General features: G+C 42.0%; 1 protein-coding gene across 2 annotated transcripts in view; it reads right to left on the reverse strand.

Moving 5' to 3' along the window:
• LOC307180778 (thymosin beta-15C) overlaps nt 1–19,407 on the reverse strand; it is a 59,366-nt gene extending 39,959 nt beyond the window's left edge. Inside the window, exons 1-3 of one of the 2 annotated variants that reach the window (XM_079911234.1) lie at nt 19,254–19,407; nt 4,926–5,153; nt 1,240–1,289 (exon numbers count right to left, since the gene is read on the reverse strand). The gene's annotated coding sequence lies outside the window, so the exon portion shown is untranslated. Of the gene's footprint in view, nt 1–239; nt 1,290–4,925; nt 5,154–19,253 lie in introns of those variants that run through there. The other variant, XR_013825782.1, reaches the window with a different exon arrangement.
• Between the last annotated feature and the right edge of the window lie 337 nt (nt 19,408–19,744).

Here is a 19,744-nt window from a genome sequence, read left to right on the forward strand (position 1 = left end):
TGGCCCCCGCTTGCCGCAACTAGAGAAAGCCCTCGCACAGAAACGAAGACCCAACACAGCCAAAAATAAATAAATAAATTTATAAAAAAAAAAAAAAAATCCTACCACAATCTTATGAGACCTTCCAGCTGCCATCTGATCTTTCCCTTTCCAAGCTTATTGGAAGTATAACATGCATTTACAATCTCTATTACTTGCCCAAGGCAGAAATTCGGAAGTCATCCTTAACTCTACCCTCTAATTCCACCTCATATACTTTGTCACCAATCCCCAACCATTCAACCTGCTAAAAAGTTTTGCAATTTATCCACTCTTCTCCAACCCAGATACTAGATCTGGCAGAGGACTGGGTAGGGGCCTTGGCCTCTCATTCTGATCTATGAATTATATAGAAGTTACATTTATTACAATAAACTCAGATAATTTTTTTAAAGATGAGGTGACTAAGAGATATCAGGACAGGGGATATTTAAAAAGTGAATCTCCTTATGGAAACAGGCACTCAGGTTTGTGGCAGCAGGACCCTGCCTGTCCAGAGTGAACTCATTTTAGCTCATGGGAAAGCCCAGGTGGGGGCTTATCAAGCTTCTCATACCTCCAAACCTGTCATCCTGAAACTTCATCACATTTAGCTTATCTGGTTATAAAACTGCCTTTTTCAAGTCACATCATTGAGAGCTAAAATCTGGTTATAATCTGGGTATAATTTCTTATTACCTGACTAGAAGAGTCTTGCTACACTGGCCACAGGTTATACAGTAGTGACCAGGCAGGTTCTGGCTTCCAGTAAATGACCGAGTAGCTTCTATCAAGCCGCCTTTCCTTCAGATATAACAATATACTCTGGACAAAATATTTAAAAACAACTACCTGAAAGTACTGACAAACAACCTGAAGCATGCAGAAACTGGAAAAGAAACTACAGTTAAAGGATAGGATTAGAACTAGGTGAGATTCCCAATTTTTAAGGCTTTTAGCCACAGAGCAGGCCCCAATCAGTCACCGGATAGGTGGTAAAACTGAGTCTTTACCGGAAGACAGAATTCAGGATTTCAGCAGCTGGAGCCTATGGAGGTAAAATACTGGAATGGAGAGATCTTGACAGGTGGAGCCCTAAATTCTGTGTATAAACTCTGTCCAACTCTCTGGCCAACCTCTGAACCATGCACGCACAGGGCAGTCTCCAAATAGCTCAGATAAAACTAAAAGAACTAAATAGAAATTTCAGCTGGTACTTACTGCAGGGGAAATTGAGTATGGAGTTTGAGTTCTGTCAAGTTGACCACCTGCTAAAACAAAAAAATCAATACTCTTCAGAGGGACACAATGGAATCCAGATTCTCTACAACATGTCCTCTGACAAATCCAAATGACTGGGCATATCAGAAACAGAAAAATGTGACCCATACCGAAGAAAAAAGGTAATCAATGAAGACTAGCCCCCAAGATGACGTAGATGTTGGAATTAACAGAGAGGAGTTTTTAAGCAGCTATTATACCTATGTCCAAGGATACAGAGGAAAACATGCTCAAAATGAACAGCAACCTGTTGCATTCCATCCAGGTAGAGATGATCAATATGTAGATATGGGCAACTGATTCAAGGTGTAGAAGAGACATGGCAAGACTGGCCAGGAGCTACAGTACCCACTGACATCCCCTTAGTTCAGATTCTCATTGTTTCTCATGTAGACTATTAAAACAGTCTCATAAATTATCTTTCTGCTTCTGGTTACTATTTACTATGACACCCCCCCACAAACCCTAAGCACATCTACATTGATTCCAGAATTAACTTTTAGAATACAGCTTTAATCAGGACTTTATTGGTTGCAAGTGACAGAAACACAACTTTGACTTGAACACGAGAAGGAATTTATTGGAAGTCTCACATAATCATACAAAGGGCAAGGATGTGGATGGGCCTCAAGGACAAGACCAGAGACTTGAACACTAATAGGAATTTACAGCTCATCCTGCATGCTGACTGCATTTTCTCAGACAAGCTTCCTCCCTGGAGTTGTAAAAGGGCCACCAATAGGTCCTGGCCACACATCTCCAAGCTGTGCCACAAAAGTGGGACACAATACTTTCCCCCATTTAAGTTGGTTTAAAAAAAATTGAAGCGAAGGATTCTGATTGTTCTGATCTAGATCACATGCCCATATGCCAACCAATCAAATCAACTGAGACTGGGGAGATGATAGGGTACTTGGAATGGAAACACCAACTAGAACTCCATGGCTGGACAGGAGAGGAGCAGCACTCCCCCTGAAAAAATAGGGTTTTGTTTCCAAGGGAAGGGAAAGACCCTGGGTAAACAAACAAAAATAATAAAGGTCCAACAGGTTTCCTGTACTCTCTATCTCAACTCCTGGTAACCCCATCCTCCTTGCAATCACCCATGGCAGAGTTCTGGAACTTCTCTTATAGCAGAGACTACCAGTTGTCCCAAGTATCTGTTCTTTCCTTCTCTCTACCCAGCATTTTGCTGCTTAGAACATGAACGTGATGACTAAAGCTCTATCTTGTACCATGGGGACAAGTGTCACACTGTGGAGATGACAGGCCATTAAGCCTTCTAGGGTTTAATGAATTTCTTTCTTTAATGAAAGAGAAATGAATTTCTATCCTGTTTAATCCACTGTTATTTTGGATGTCTGATAGCTCACAGCTGAACCTAATCCTAACACCCTCACTCCCCACATCTAATCAAGGCAAAACAATCTAGAAGTTAAGAGTGGCATTCAGAGAAACAGGTTAGAGTGGGTTAGAACCAACCACCTGGACTTAAATCTAGGCTCTGTGGTTTACCCGCTCCATGATCCTCCACAAGTTGCTTTATCTCTCTGTATCTCAGTTTCCTCAGGCATAAAATGAGGTCAATAATGTTATCTACCCCATAGATTGGTTGTGAGAATTACGTGAGATAATTCACATAAGCACTGAGAGTAGCGCCTGGCACATAATAAAAGCTCAGTGAGTGTTAGCTACCGTTTTCAATGCCTGCCAATTTTACCTACTAAAAGTCCTGGAAGACAGTCCATACCTCCACTGCCTAAGTGCCACTTTATTCCACGCCAAGGAGCCCTGCCTCCAGTCCTATTCCTCCACAGCATCCTCCACACTGCCTCAGCCTGATTTTTCTAGAGCACCCCGATCTGACCAGGTCACTCCTTTTTGAAACCTCTTGATGACTCCCCATTAGCTACAGAATGAAGTCTTAACTCCACAGCTGGGTGACCAAGGCCTTTTTGGATGAGGGACCAACTGGCCTTTCTAGGCTCACCACCTGCCACTCTTCCACCACCGACCACACCCTGGCTGTAGCACTGAGCTATCCTCTACCACTACTTCCTTACCTGCCTCAAGAGTGTCAACCACTCCCTCTCCCTCTCTCCTGAACTCTTTCCTCTCTTGGCTTCTGTGGCACCACACTGTCCTGATTTTTTTCCAGTCTCCCCAGCTGTTCCTTTTTCATCTCTCTCATGGGCTTCTCATTTTCCACTCCCTTGGAAAGTGTCAGGGTTCCCTCCTTAGTCCACTCCCTGTTTCACTGCATGTCCTCTCCCGAGTGATGACATCTACCGTCAGGCTTTCAAGCTCCACCTACACGCTGTGATCCCCTGATCTTCACTCCTGACCGCCGACCTGGGCTCTGGTCTCACACATCCTCCTGAAGATCACATGGACACAACCTTAGCATGTCCAAAGTGGAGCTCATCTTCCACCCCAAACTCGCTTCTCCTCTTTGCACTGAATCTACTGGTGGCACCACCATTACCCAAGCCAGAAACGTTCATTCTCTACATCTAAGAAATTACCAAATACTGCTGAATTCACATCCTCAGTAACTCTCCAGTCTGTCTTCTCCTCTCCATACTCACCGCCATTGCTTTAGTCTGGCACTCCTCCTCTGTAGCATGAACTCAGCAATAGCCCCTTCTCTGCCTCCAATCCAAATGATGACGTGTGTCACCTACCTACAGTGATAACCTTATCATGTCACTGCCCTGCCTGAAACTCTTCACTGGTTCCCACTGCCCAGTCAGACAAAATTATTCCTTTCCCCATAGTTGTTAAATATCTACTATGTACCAGGGACTACGTTAAGTATTGGGTTGGCCAAAAAGTTCATTCGGGTTTTTCCGTAAGATGTTACAGATTACAATGTTGACTATGAACTGGCCCCTGCCTTCTAAGGAATTTGCCACCTATCTGGGAAGACAGATACACAACCACATACTAATAACATAGTGTATTAAGTCTTGTGATAGATATATTCACAGAGCATTACAGGAGCATAAGACTGAGTTCCTTGAAGCAGAGACTTGGGTCTTCCTAATCTTTGTATCCCCAACATCTGGTACCAGGTCTGATTCAATAGAGAATTGTTTTTGAATACTGAACTGATTATCCTCTCTGATCCTCAGTTTCCCTCTATGTAAAATGGCTCACAGCTCATATATCAAATGAATTAAATCTATGAACTTTGATTGAATCCAGATTTGAATGAAACAAATACAGTTTTAAAAATGAGACAACTAGGTAAATTTGAATACTTGGTATATATTTGATAATGTTAGGATATTATTGCTTGGGTTTTTTTAAAGTGTTATAATGATACTGTGGTGTGTTTAAAAGTCCTTACCTTTTAGAGGAATGTAAGAAAGTATTTAAAAACGAAATTATGCAGTGAAAAATTATCTGTGATTTGCCTGAAAATAATCCAGTGGTGTTGGATGGGGGGGTATAGCTGAAACAAGCCTGGCCACGCCTATGTTAATAATTGCTGAAGCAAGATGGTGGACAAAATAAATTACAAAATTAATCTCTCAGGGTTCTGTGGCAATTCAACAACATGATTATATTAAGTTTCTGATACAGTGCCTGCTGTCTCAAAAAATGTTAGTTTTGCTTCTCACCTCACTCTTTTAATTCCATCCAGGGCATAGCAGGAGACACAAGTTGGTGGTGTGGGAGTTAGAAGCCCAACATGCAAAGAATTGGAAATATACTCAGCATGGTTTCTCTCCTCTGCCTGGTAAAGACAGAGCGGCTTGAGCGCCAGATGACTCCCAAGCAGCCTTGGGTAGGAATAGCAGTGCTCCAAAACCAGCAGAACAAAGGGGAAGAAATCATGGCTTGAATTTCTGTGGAGAGGAGAGAAAAACAGCGTCAGACATAAACATGAACTCTTGGCTGGAAAGGGCTCCTCTTTTCCTCTTCTACCTGAATCCCTGTGCAGTACTGCCACCTGGTGACTCTCTAGCATCACTTTACCTAGTTCCTGGATGCTGTTGGCTCTCATAGATCTGACTGCACTGAAAATTCTAGAAGGGAACAGCCCCTCTCAACCAAATGTTCCCTGAATTGCTCAAAGTTGAGCATAACATATCATATCCCTCATGTCCTGCAAAGTGCCTTGTACTCAAGCTCTGTTATAGTACCTCTCACTACATTAGGATTGTTTACCAGTGAACATGCATTCACCTAACAAAATTACTAGGCATGGGAGATACAGAGTGAACAGTTGAATTCTGTTTAATTGAGCATATAAACAGAGTTAAACATGTAAACAGAAAATTAAAATAATCACCTTCCCACCCACTATAAAATTAGTTACATTTAACATTTGTTGAACATTTACTATATGCCAGGAACTTGTCTAAGTCCTTTATGTACACATGTATTAACTCATTTAACTCTTACAGTAATTCTATGAGACAGATATTATCCTCCAGAGGCACAGAAAGGTTAGGCAAATTGCCCAAGGTCACAGAGCTAGGAAATGTTAGGGCTCAGATTCAAGCCTGACCTGGGTCCAGAGCCCCTGCTCTAGTTAAAAAAAACTACCACTGTGCCTCCACCCTCCCCAGTGCCTGTTTGATGAGTGAATAAATAAAAATCTTGGACCTCTGAAACCCAAAGAGAGAAAAGCTCAGGTAGTAGAATCTACTCCCAGGAGGTTAAGCTGATCAAGGACTTGATTCCATCCCTCTGAATCTCACCTAGGCCCTGGGGGTTCTCTCTGTGGGATTCCTGCCTCTATTGCAGTGCCCTGTTTAACGTTCTGTCTCTCAAACATAAAACAAAAAACACTCCATACAATTCTTCCTAACATATGGAAACATGCTGGCATTTTCAATAATATGTTACCAAATTCTAAAGGTGAACTGAACAGAAATAAACAAAGCAATTGCAGGAAGCATTTAAAAACAATTTCAATTCTGACCATACTGACATGGTTTCCAGCTTTGTGCATTTGGTATCTGGATTCGTGGCTGGACTCAGATTAAAAATCTGGCTGCCTTAGGGATATAATGTACAACATGATAAATACATTTAACACTGCTGTATGTTATATATGAAAGTTGTCAAAGAGAGTAAATCCTAAGCCTTCTCATCACAAAGAAAACTGCTTTTTTCCTATTTCTTTAATTCTGTACCTATATGAGATGATAGATGTTCACTAAACTTATTGTGATAATCACTTCATGATATACGTATATCAAATCATTATACTGTGTACCTTAAACTTATACAGCAGTATATGTCAATTATACCTCAAAACTGGAAGAAAAAATTATATAGATGTCTTTTGGTGAGCACTTACTCTGTGCAAGGCATTGTATTTTGCACTATTGATGCATTATCCCATTTAATCTTCTCACCAAACCTGTGAGGCAGGAAAAAGGGGGACCCTATTTCACAGATAAATAGGGTCAGAGAGGTTAAATTGCCCAGGATCATACAGCTAATAAGCATATAAGCAGAAAGTCTGGGATTTGAACTTAAGCAGTCTGACATCAGAACCTGAATTCTTGACCATTATGATATACTGCCTCCCCCATTTTTTTGATCATTGCCTAGTCTCTGGCTTTCTCCCAGGGATAAGCCTGGGATATATTCTTACAGTGGCTCAGTGAGGGGAATTAATTACAGATATCTCAATTGGTTGCATTAAATTTAACTGCTTTCCTACTCACCACACATTTTCTTCAACTAACCAACATGCACCCATTCTTGCAGGATCAGATCAAACCCGTGCCTCCTTCAGGAAGCCTTCCCTGATCTCTCCAGCCCACTACTCATTGGTTCATTCAGTAAGTGTTTGTTTCCCCCTTTTTAATATTATTCTCTCCCAAATTCCTTCTCAAGGAAAGGTCCAAGTCCAATAAACTTTCTGGGGAATGTGGTGAACAGTAAAGGGGAATTGGTGGCCCATCTCTGCAGAAGTTTGGCTCAAACATATCTCCAGGTTTTCAGATGCCTATGAGCACAGAAAGAAACAACCTAGTTGGGGAAAAAACAACATTAACTCACTGGCTGCCCATAGTTTTCACCCACTGTCCTACTCATGATCGTAGCCCAGCCTCAGTCCAGGACAGTCTTTTAGAGTCCTGAAGACACAGGAAGAGGCCATCTTCAGCATTTTCATTGTTAGTCCAAATCCTGCCCACTGCTAAGAAGTTCTGACCCAAATATCCATACAAGATTGTTATTTTAGATGGAGCTCTGATTGTACCCTAAACAGAATAAAAATCTGTGAGGAAGAGCTTTCAGAATGGCACAGTAGGAACCTCTGAAGATCCATTCTTGCAAAACAGCAATGAGAACACTGGCAAAAAGTGTTAAAATCAACTTTTTCAGAACTATGGACATGATTCAAAAGTTTGCAGACAATCTGAGGAGCATTTATTCAAGAAAACTACTTAGTCTTGCTAAGAACACTGATCTTTGGGGCCTTTTAACTTGCCCTATTTCAACCCCCTCTCTCCTGTTCAGTGGTAGCCTTGAAAACCAGCAGCCTCACACCCATGGTAAAAGGCCATGAAAGCCAGCTGCCTAACAGTCACTGGTGGGGGCAGAACAGCCTGGAGCTCCTCAAAAACTCCCATCCTCAGAGCACTATGACTATTTGATCTGTCAGCTCCCTGAAAAAGCCTCTTTCCCATGGCTTGTAGTTATTTGACATGACTCAGCAGGGCGTGAGAGAGTGGGAAAAGCCCTATTTACAGGGCATTTGCCAAACATTATCAGTGGCAATTGTTTAACATCACAGCTGCCTAGGCCATGATACCTGTTGGGAAAAACAAAAGACTGACCATAAAACTTAAAAGGAAGATCTGGAGAACGAGATGTCCAAAAAGGTCTTTGAAAAGCTACAATACATTCCTGAGGATCTAAAAGTACACACACATGAAGGGCTGTGCACATGCCCAGGAAAGACATTAGAAGGCTCCCATGTCTCACCTCTGGCTAACCTTGAGAGTCTGTGAAAACAGGAAGTGAAGGCTAAGGCATAATTGTGAACCGCTTACCAGAGCACTGACGGTGTACCACAATACACGCAGAGCCTTTCTGCAAAAAGTGGGAGGGTTACTGGTTCAAGACACTTTAGAAAACCTCTGACCAATTATTAGCTGACAACTAAGCCACAGTGATATAACCGGGCAAGACTTCAGTGGCTACACACAACAGGAAATACAGACTTTACAGAATTAGTCCAAGAAAGACACTAAACAAAGAGCAACAACAAAAAACAGCAACAACAACAAACCCTTGCAGTGTGAATGTGATTTCCAGAGTTGCCACAGTATTCAAAATGTCCACGTTTTTTTTTTTTTTTTGCAGTACGCGGGCCTCTCACTGTTGTGGCCTTTCCCGTTGCGGAGCACAGGCTCCGGACGCGCAGGCTCAGCAGCCATGGCTCACGGGCCTAGCCGCTCCGCGGCATCTGGGATCTTCCTGGACCGGGGCATGAACCCGTGTCCCCTGCATCAGCAGGCGGACTCTCAACCACTGCGCCACCAGGGAAGCCCCCAAAATGTCCACTTTTAAACAAAAAAATATGAGACACACGAAAGAAAGAAAGAAAGAAAAGAAAGAAAAAGAAAGAAAGAGAGAGAGAGAGAGAGAGAGAGAGAGAGAGAAAGGGAGGGAGGGAGGGAGGAAGGAAGGCCCAAATACAGGAAAAAAATCAGTCAATAGAAACTCCCTGAGGAAGCTGAGACATTAGACTTACTAGACAAATGCTTCATATAACCTATTATAAGTATGTTGAAAGAACTAATTAAATCAAACCATGTACAGAGACTTAAAGTATGATAAGGATGTTTCACCATACAGAGAATATCAATAAAGAGACAGAAATTATTAAAAAGAGCCAAACAGAAATTCTGGAGGTGAAAAGTACAATAAATAAAATATTCACTGGAGGGGCTCAACAGCAGACTTGAGCTGGCAGAAAAAGGAATCATCAAAATTGAGGACAAGTCAATTGAGATTGGCCAGACTGAGGAACAGGAAGAAAAAAGAATGAAGAAAAATGCACAGAGCTTCAGAGACCTTTGAGCATACCAACACACATATAATGAGCCCCAGAAGGAGAGGAGAAAGAGAAAGGGACAGAAAGTATTTTTGAAGAAAATATGCTTGAAATTCTCCAAATTTGATGAAAAACATTAATCTATACATCCGTGAAGCTCAACAAATTCCAAGATAAACTCAAATGAATTCACACCTAGACACATCATAAGACCAGAAACAAGACAAGGATTTCCATTCTTGCCACTTCTATTCCACATTGTGCTGGAGGTTCTAGCCAGGGCAATGAAGGGAGAAAAAGATATAAAAAGCATCCATGTTGGAAAGAAGTATTTGTAGGTGGCATGATCTTTTACATATAAAATCCAAAGGATTCACAAAAATACTATTATAATTAATAAAATCAGCAAGGTTGCAGGTCAACATACAAAAATCCAATACATTTATATACAGTAGCGATGAACACTCCAAACAGGAAATTAATAAAACAATTCCGTTTATAATAGCATAAAAATTACTTAGGAACTAATTTAACAAAAGAAGTGCAAGACTTGTATACTGAAAACTACAAAACAATGTTTAAATAAATACAAACAATCCCGTGCCCATGGATCAGAAGACTTAATATTGTTAATATGGCAATACTCCATAAATTGTTCTACAGATTCAATGCAATCCCTATCAAACTCCTTGCTGTCTTGCAGAAATGGATGAGATGATCCTAAAATCACATGAAAATTCAAAGGGTCCAAACAGCCAAAACAATCTTGAAAAAAAAAAAGGAAGAAGTAAGTAATAGGACTCAGAATTCATGCTTTCAAAAATTACCCCAAAGCTATAGTAATTAAGACTGGTACTGGCGGAGGATTAACATACAGATCAGTGGAATAGAATTGAGAGTCCAGAAATAAACTCAGACCTTTATTTTCAACAAGGGTGCCAAGATCATTCAATAAGAAAGAATAGTCTTTTCAACAGATGGTGCTGGAACAACTAGGTATTAACAGGCAAAAGAATGAAGTTGGACTCCTACTTCACGTTATATGCAAAAAGTAACTCAAAATTGATCAAAGACCTAAATGTAAGAGACTAAAATATAAAACTAGAGGAAAACATAGGTGTCAATCTTCCCAATCTTAGATTAGGCAGTTGTGTCTTAGACATGATTCCAAAAGCACAAGCGATGGCTTGTAACTGAGATTTGTTTTTAGTAAAAGATTAAAACAACCAAAATAAAACTCCTGAAAACACTCTCTTAGATATAGCTCCTTAATTCTTTGGGTCTGTTCAGCATGTTTGGCTTCTCTAACACCTATTCATTACATATGTGGGGTGCCACTCACGTCTCCCCTTAGGCTTCTGATGGTACATACACACAAGGGTCTGTTTTAATAATTTTAATAATAATAATAATGACAGATATAACACTTAACATTTAAACAGCACTTACTGTTTAAACATGGATGAATCTAGACATTATCATACTAAGTGAAGTCAGAGAAAGACAAATATCATATATCACTTATATGTGGAATCTAAAAAAAAATGATACAAATGAACTTATTTACAAAACAGAAACAGGGAATTCCCTGGTGGTCCAGTGGTTAGGACTCTGTGCTTCCACTGCAGGGGGCACAGGTTCGATTCCTGGTTGGGGAACTAAGATCCTGCATGCCGCGCTGCACAGCCAAAACCAAACAAACAAACAACCCAAAACAAAACAGAAACAGACTCACAGACTTCGAAAACAAACTTATAGTTACCAAAGGGGAAAGGTGGGGGAGGGATATATTAGGAGTTTGGGATTAACATATACACACTACTATATATAAAGTACATAATCAACAAGGACCTACTGTATAGCACAGGGAGCTCTACTCAATATACTGTAATAACCTATATGGGAAAAGAACCTGAAAAAGAATGGATATATGTATATGTATAACTGAATCACTTTTCTGTATACCTGAAACTAACACAACATTGTAAATGAACTATACTCTAATACAAAAAAATAATAAAATAAACAGCACTTACTGTTTGCCAGGCACCATCCTAAGTGCTTCACCTATATTAACTCTACAAATCCCCCTAACAACTCTCTATTTTACAGATAAGAAAACTACAACACAGAGAGGTTTAATACCTTGCCCAGAGTCATCAAAGCCTATGGGGTGTGGAGCCCAAACTGCAACACAGGCAATCTTCCTCCCGAGTCTGTGCTCTTCATCTGGGCAAGCTCCCTGAACTCCTCAGATGGAGAGTTTTTTATAAACCATGTGGCTTAGGACTAGACTGAGGCCAAAGTGCATTTCCTACTCCCACTGCCCCAGATTTTAAATCTTACAAACTGTACCTTCAGGTACCACAGATAAGGAGATACTTTTCCTATATAAATTTAGTCAAAATCACTTTGGCCCTGGGGGTGGGAATCAGGAAGAAGAAAGATTGGAGTAGAGCTAAGGAAAAGATACCTTTTTCAGAACCGAATAAGCAAAGGCAAGGAAACAAAAGATCACTATGCCAAAGGAGGAAGAATTCAGATTGGGAAGGGAAAGCATATGGGATTTTCCTTAGTGAGATTTGAGGTAGGAGTTATCGGGATGATGACCACAGGCCAGTAAGTACAGGGGCTAAAATGTATATGGTTTTATCCATCCTATTTCCTGTTTTTCAGCCACACCTATGGCCTCCATTACCTGGGGTCAGCTCTACTGAGAGAGCAGGACCTCTTGGGCAACCATAGACTCCAGCCACATTGTCCCACTGTGATGCCCCCAGCAAGGCCAATAAAAGGCAGCCATTAGTAATGAGCTCTGCTTTTTTTTTTGCTTTTAAAGAAATACTAACTTTCCCAAGGTTTTTACATAAAATGACATTTTGTGCCCAGTGCATCATATTTTTCTTTTATCAGAACATTAATGCAAGAGTTCAGTGGGAGCTGTCTCAGATTCCTCAGAATTGCTACCAGGGAAAGATAAGTGGTGCAAGAGAGCAGTGGAAAAATACAAGCGCAGGAAAAGCTGGGGTTTTCTGGCTTTGTGTTTCTCCTTTCATGCATCAAAGCAATGCATGAGATAAGAACTTGTGATAAGTAAAAAATACCCATGCCCCCTAAGGTCATTGTTATCATCCTTGTACATGAATGCTTATTTACCCCAATTGCTTATTATTTCAGTAAATATTTACTGAGTGCCTACTATGTGCCAGGCACTGCTCTAGGCACTGGGGAATGCATTAGTGAATGAAACAGATACCAAAGGTTTGCGCTCATGAAGCATACTACTTCCTCCTGCTTTTCCTCTCCCCCGCTTCCTCTTCTTCTTCATCTAGTGGAAAACATCAAGCTGTGAATTAGGAGACCCGGGTTCTGGCCCTAGCTCTGCCACTGATTGGATATATGATGTTCATTAGCATCTCCAGGCTCAGGTGTCCTCTCTGCAGATCCTAAAGATGAACAAAACATCCCTCTTGGAGCTGTGAGGAACCCCCAAATCAATCTAATATAGATTCTGTTTTCCAGGGGCTCACAGACTGGTAGGAGGGCCAGACACATGCCCAGATAACTATAATGCAAACTGAAGGTGGCAGAAAAGAGAAACAAGGAAAGGTTATGAAGAGGAGAACATGAGATCTAGGTTTCCAAACAAGTGGCGCTCACTGACTTTGGGCCTTGAGTGTGTGAACAGACAGGAATACTTTTCGAGGAAGAATGTAGAGGGAATAAGAAGAACCAGCAGTAGGAGAGGGGTGATCAAGGTTCAAATGGGGGAGTTCAGTGTGGCTGGAACACATTGAAAGAGCCAAACACCAAATTCACAGGAATTTTTACAAGGAAACAAGAGACTGAGACATTCTGTACTTGGCCAATAACCATGAGGTCAGTTGGTGGTTGTACTCAACATTTATAACCAATACCTTTTGAGTGCTCACCGATTACACAATTCCAATAATAGTACTAGGACTTCTATTCTAACTTACAGATTGAATGTCTTACCCAGCAAGAGCTATTCGTGTGTGTAAAATATAGACACATATGGAGGCTTTAAAAGTGAACCATATTCTGCCAGATTAAAATAATAAAACTTCTATACATGTCATTGGAAATAACACTGTGATTTCCTCCAACCTCGTACAATGATATAGAGGAGAGTATCGTCCCTCACCCTCTGGTTATTAAATACTGTTAATTAGGGTCACTACTTGTTTCCTTATGGAAAAAAAACCCCACATACTTCTGTTAATCAAGATGTTCAATTAAAGAAATAACTAAATAGTTCCAGATCTTATTTTAAAAGGAGGTGCAATTATCTACAGAAGTTTCATTTAGTGTACTGGATAACTTCCCTTTCCATTCTTCCCTCTTCTGTCCACTCTGGAATCAAAGAGCTCAGCAGCAGCAGGAGCAACAGCAAAGCGAAATGCTTTGTCCCTAGCCTGTTTTCCCTCTTACAATTACTTGCCTTCCTTGCTCCTTTCACTCCATTTCTTCTGTGTTAACCAACATTTCTACCTCTGTTTGGGTTACTATTGCTTTGTGCTAAACCAGTCCAAAACTCAGTGGTGCAAAACAATCATTTTATTTTGTTCTCGGAATCTGTTCAGGAACTCAGTATACAGCAGGGATGTCTTGATTCTACTCCGTGATGTCTGGAGCCTCAGCTGGGAAGACTCAACAGCTGGGGGCCTTAATCATCTAGATGTGTCTTCATTAACTGGTCTCCTGGTTGATGTTTGCTATCAGCTGGGACTGCTGACCAGAGGACCTGTAGGTGGCCTCACCATGAACTTGGGCTTTCTCAAAGCATGGCAGTCTCAGGGTAGTCAGACTTCTTACATGGCAGCTCAGGACTCTAAAGGTCAATGTCCCTGCAGATAAGGCACAAGCCACACTGCCTCTTACGGCCTAGCCTCAGAAGTCACAGAGTCTCATTTCTCCCTATTCTAATGATTTAGACAATCAAAGTCTGCCTAGATTCAAAGCAGAGGGGATGTCAACCCGACTTCTCAATGGAAGGGTGGCAAGGTCACATTATAGAAGAGAGCATGGGATGAGAGGTACTGTTATGGCCATCTTTGAAAAATATAATCTGCTATATTCTCCCATCCACTTACCTTGCTTAAGTATACTCTTATGATTTTTTTAAAGGGAAACAATCTCAGGAGACTGCTATTTCTCACTGAGGCTCCTAAGTTCTGTTACAGGGTAACCAGATGCTTTAATCCACACCCAGCCCTCAGTCTTTCCTGTTCAACACATCTAACCATTTCTCTGCTACATATGGCTCCTGGCAGAAAGGGAATTTGGTCTCCTACAGGCTGCTGGACCTGGCACTGATCACTCTGAGGAGAAAAGCAGCCACTGACATATGGGAGCTGTCCTGGCCCTCACAGCGAGGCCTTGTTGTTCTCCTGATGAGCGTAACCAATTTCACAGACCATCAACATCAGACAAGGCCACTCTGTGACAAAAGCAAGACTACTGCATAGTCATGTCTGAAAAGAGACAAAACATGAACTTTGACCAAACCACAAAATAAGCAGACGTCCTCCTATCCTGGCTAATAGCTGCTACTTTACAAATTGGCCTCCTTCTAGTCTATCCTCCTAGATAAGATTCATTAAGATACCCAATCATGGGGCTTCCCTAGTGGCGCAGTGGTTGAGAGACCGCCTGCCGATGCAGGGGACACGGGTTCGTGCCCCAGTCCGGGAAGATCCCACATGCTGCGGAGCGGCTGGGCCCGTGAGCCATGGCCACTGGGCCTGTGCGTCCGGAGCCTGTGCTCCACAACGGGCGAGGCCACAACAGCGAGAGGTCTGCGTACCGCAAAAAAAAAAAAAAAAAAAAAAAGATACCCAATCATGGAATTACCCCTATGTACAGTCTGTTACTTCCTAACAGAATCCAATCCAGAGCAAAGCCTCGCTTCTTTAAATCCTCCCCCAAATCACCTAACACAAGTCCAAATCCTATAATAAGTCCTTTCTAACACCCTCTGAGACGTTTCATCAGTTCCCCGTGGTGTGCATTCTCCCTCAACTCACTAACTAATCAACCCAACTTGTTAAACCATAGATATGTTCCTGGTGGACTTTGGCTGCAGGGCACTGGAACTCCTCTAAGGACCTTGAAATTAGAAAACACATTTCTGGCAAGGCCATTTCTGATCTCCTGAACTCCAGCTTTCAGTAAGACTTTGGATTTGGCTCTTTTACATGCAGTTTTGGAAGACAATTATATGAATTCCTTGGATCTCCAGAGGCTATTAAAATGCTTCCATAGTTTTAAAAAATACATATTTATACGAGATTAGGTTATCAGGGTTTCTTCATCGCCTTATCAAGTGCAGAAAAGTTATGATAAATAGCGGCAATAGCTACCCTGTCCCCAACAGATCACAGGACCTAAGGGGAACCTGGCTGCAGGCACATGGGTGTTTAGGCCTCTATTGTGGGAAAAGCAATAAGTTATACACCCAGCAACTGGCTCATCAGTTGCAGATTCCAGATTCTAGAATATACTTCTGCCTCTTCTTCCTCCTAGTGAGTTCTTCACTTTTATCTAATCTTATTTTGCAAAGAAACGTGATATTAATTATGATAATTACCCTTCTCCCCTCTACTTTATAGTTCTCACTCACTTGATGTAAGAACTCTCATCCTCAGAAGAACCATTCCAAACAAAACAATGACATCCATAGCCTTGTGGTTAAGTGCCAGACCTAAAACCCCACTCCACTCCAGGTGAGAGATACACACTGATTTAAAGTTGTTTAGGGAATCAGCTGTAACAAGCAAGAAGTCTGAATCTGCTGAAACAGATTCAGGACTGCAAACAATCCTGTCTGAATCTGAATTCTGGAGTAATCATGTGTTTGCTGCTCTGACACAGATGGCCCCAAATTCTCTTCAGCATCCATCTGTCTGCTCACAGGGTCCATAAGCTATTGAGTGTTCAAGCAACAAAATTAAATCATTCCTACTTAGGAATCACTTAGGACACAATGATACATAGTTCAAAATCATAGGTTTATTTTATTCCTTTTTATCTCCTCATATTTCATAGAAAATTATACTGTCTGTAAGACTAAGTGCGAATTAGGCAGAGATGAGGACTGGTGAGGAGGGGAGGAGTCAGTGCACAAGTATAACTGAAAGGCTCACCAACCATAAGTGAAATTTAATTGATATTCAAGAGTCGTGTGTGTGACTGCCGACAAGGTTCAGAACACGCTACCCCAAAATATGGCACCGTAGCACACTGAATATTTTAAAGCTGAAGGAATTTGAGTAAATGGCAGAAACAAGGACACTTGACCTCTTGCCCCTCTTCTCCCCTGAGACAGGTCATAAAACCCTCATGTGAGAGGTTCCCTCCCTATATCCAGAGGAAAGGAGAATCTTTATCTCCAAAAATACAAAGGGATGTAGAGAAAAATCCTAACAAACAGGACTTGTTAAGTCTCCCCCAGTTTACTACACTTCCCTCATACTCCTTAATTTGTCATATTTCTCCATGACTTCCCAATCTTCGTCAAACCTAGCATAAAATACTCAGCTCTGTTTCTCTGGGTCTTCATTTCCCTATGCCGGCTCCTGCGTCATGGAAAACTTACATTAAATACATTTGTATGCTTCTCTCTTGTTAATCTGTCTTTGTCAGTTTAATTTTCAGACCCAGCCAGGGACCCTAAAAGAGCCAAGGAAAACTTTTTCTTCCCCTACAGTGTCCTGCTGACTCCCTTGCAATGTGGATATGACAGACCCTTAGATTTCTGAAACATCCAGGGTGCTGGTCATCCTAGCATCTTGCTGGCCCCTGAAAAGGCTCACAATAGACCAAGGCCAGTTTATTTGGACTTTTTTGTGTGTTTTATGTGGGTCTGCATGTTTGGTTTTGGGGCTTGGTTTGGTTTTGTAACTGGCCTGTGGGGAAATTTGGGATCCAACACTGACAGGTCTAGAATGAGTGACATTTCTAAAAATCTGTCCTGGCCTTTTTCAGGCTCATGGGAGGGTATGGAGGGTAGGCAGAACTGAGGACTGCCACCCTCCAGTAGGCTGTTTAGGTCAGTCCCTCAAGGAAGGTTTCAAGTTAATCTCTGGCACAGTAAGAATTCTGGTCCCTTCTGTGCTTTACAGTGAATAAACTGATTATTTCTTCTGAAGAGGAAGGGGTTTCATTGAGGGTGGAAAAATAAATAAAACTACTTATCACACCATCTCAATTCTGGCTGCTTATACAAATCTTTGTGTTGAGTAGATTGTCCCAACTGTCTTTTCATGTTTTAACTTCAAACATAATTTATTACCAGAAGTTAGAACACCTCATTTGGGGGGGGGGTGATGACACAAGCAGGGGTGTGAGTTCTGTAAATAACTAGCTACTTGAATATAACTCAGAAAGGGATCTGAAAAGGAAATAACTACTTTGTTTTTTAAACAATTTAAGGAACTCTGAACCCCATGAGCGAAGAAAAAGCTGATGCAAACCTTACTTTGTTTAGTTCAGGAAGATTCATCTTTGCTCTTCCATTCAAAACATACAAATGAACAACAAAAACACATCCGTTTTATTTCATATCTACCATGACTTATTTCAGACTTGTCTAACCTTTAGAACTGTGCCCAGCCTTCCCTAGAGATGTCCTTTCTGGTTTACTAATCTCAGTTCTGTAGAGACCAGTACTTCTCCAAGTGTGGTCCCGGAACCAGCAGTATCAGCATCTCCTGGGAACTTGCTAGAAATGTAAATTTGGGGGCCTACCCCAGACCCACTGAATCAGCAACTCTGTGGTGGAATCCAGTAATCTGTGTTTTAACAAGCCCCCCAGCTGATTCTGATGCACAGGAAAGTTTGAGAACCATTGACTTGGACTGTCTGCTATACTGTTTTTTCTCTGGTAAACAAAGCAGCAGGTTTGATGATTCAAACTTTTAAAAAGATTGCTTAGGATTCCAGGTAAATTCACAATTCCCTGCTATGAACTGAGTATGCTAGAAAACCAAAGAGCTGGCACAGAAGTGTTTCATATGGTTAAGGCAGAGAGCCCTTGAGTTCTGCACTCTGGTCCTACCCAGAGCTTGCAGGCTATGCGTGCAAGGGGAGGCCTTGATCTCAAGTTAAGAGTGACTCTCCAGCAGGGGTCCTGGAAGTGCCACTGTGATGGACAAATGCTCTCACCAGGAATAAACGAGTTTGGGCCTTAAGTGCTACTCAGTCCTCCAGGTAGCTGCACCTGAGCTAAACAGGGAGGGAACACGCTTGGAGAAATTGCACATAGTTTTTCCCTGCTTATTTTATCTTTAAAATGTATGTCAAATCACCACATCAAAGATCATCCCAGATGGCAACCTCAGGAGAGTCTGTGGCACCCAGTAGGTTATCAAAACACTTGGGGTATCTCTATCTCCTTGTATTGTAATTGCCTGTCTCCAAATGCATATAGTAATTGACAGGCTGTAAGTGTCGAGGATAAAGGCTAATTCCTTTCCTCATACAGAACCTCTAGTACAGTACCCAGCACAGAGCAAGTACTTGGTAATTTGTTAAAGGGAGTCAAGCCATCAAAAGTAGAATCTGAAACCAGGAGCCCAATAAAATCACTCCAAAGTCATCCCATATAGGTACGATTCATATGTGCTGGTGTCCCGCCAACAACACGTTTTCACCCTGCTGATTTTACCCTCCATTCGTCTATCCGCCACCTCTCCCATCCCAAAAGATTCACACAACTCATCACCTACGTAACATATTTACACGCCCCCTTCCGACACCCACGCCCTCAATTTTCGCCGCCGGGTCCGTCACTCTGTCAGTTCCCCCGTCTCCTCACCCCCTCTCACTTCCGTTCCCCTGTCCCAGCGCGGCTGGAGGCAGGACATGCCTACGCCTTCAGCCCAAAACAAGTGCTACAAACCTCCGCCTCGTCCGCCCTCCCGGCGGCGGCCGACGGCCCATGCCTTCCGGCCTCTGAGAGCAGCTGCGCCGGCAGTGGCCAGACCCAGCCTGCCGATGGCCCTTACTTAGGGTCGGTCATAATAGAAACGCGCACTGGATATTTCCCAGGCGCCCTGGGGCGACGTACAACGGAGCTCCCAAAATCCTCTTCGCCTCCGCTCGGTCCACCCCCAAACTCCGGTATTAACCCCTTCACGTCTATGTTCATTGGCCCATCGACGCCCCTGGCACGCAGATTGCTTCGTGGAGATTTCGGACACTTAATTGGTAAAATACATAAAAGACCGGGCCTGTCCCTTAGTTATAGTTATCTATTGAAGATTTTCTCAACTTGCTTGTAAGTTGACTTGTAAACTTACTAACTCATTTTTAAATAGGAGCTTAACTTGTTGACGACATGAACGGTTTATAATGATGCGTTTAAGCTTCCGGACCTACCGAAACTCTCAA

Source organism: Stenella coeruleoalba (assembly GCF_951394435.1).
Source record: "Stenella coeruleoalba genome assembly, chromosome: X".
NCBI lineage: Eukaryota > Metazoa > Chordata > Mammalia > Artiodactyla > Delphinidae > Stenella > Stenella coeruleoalba.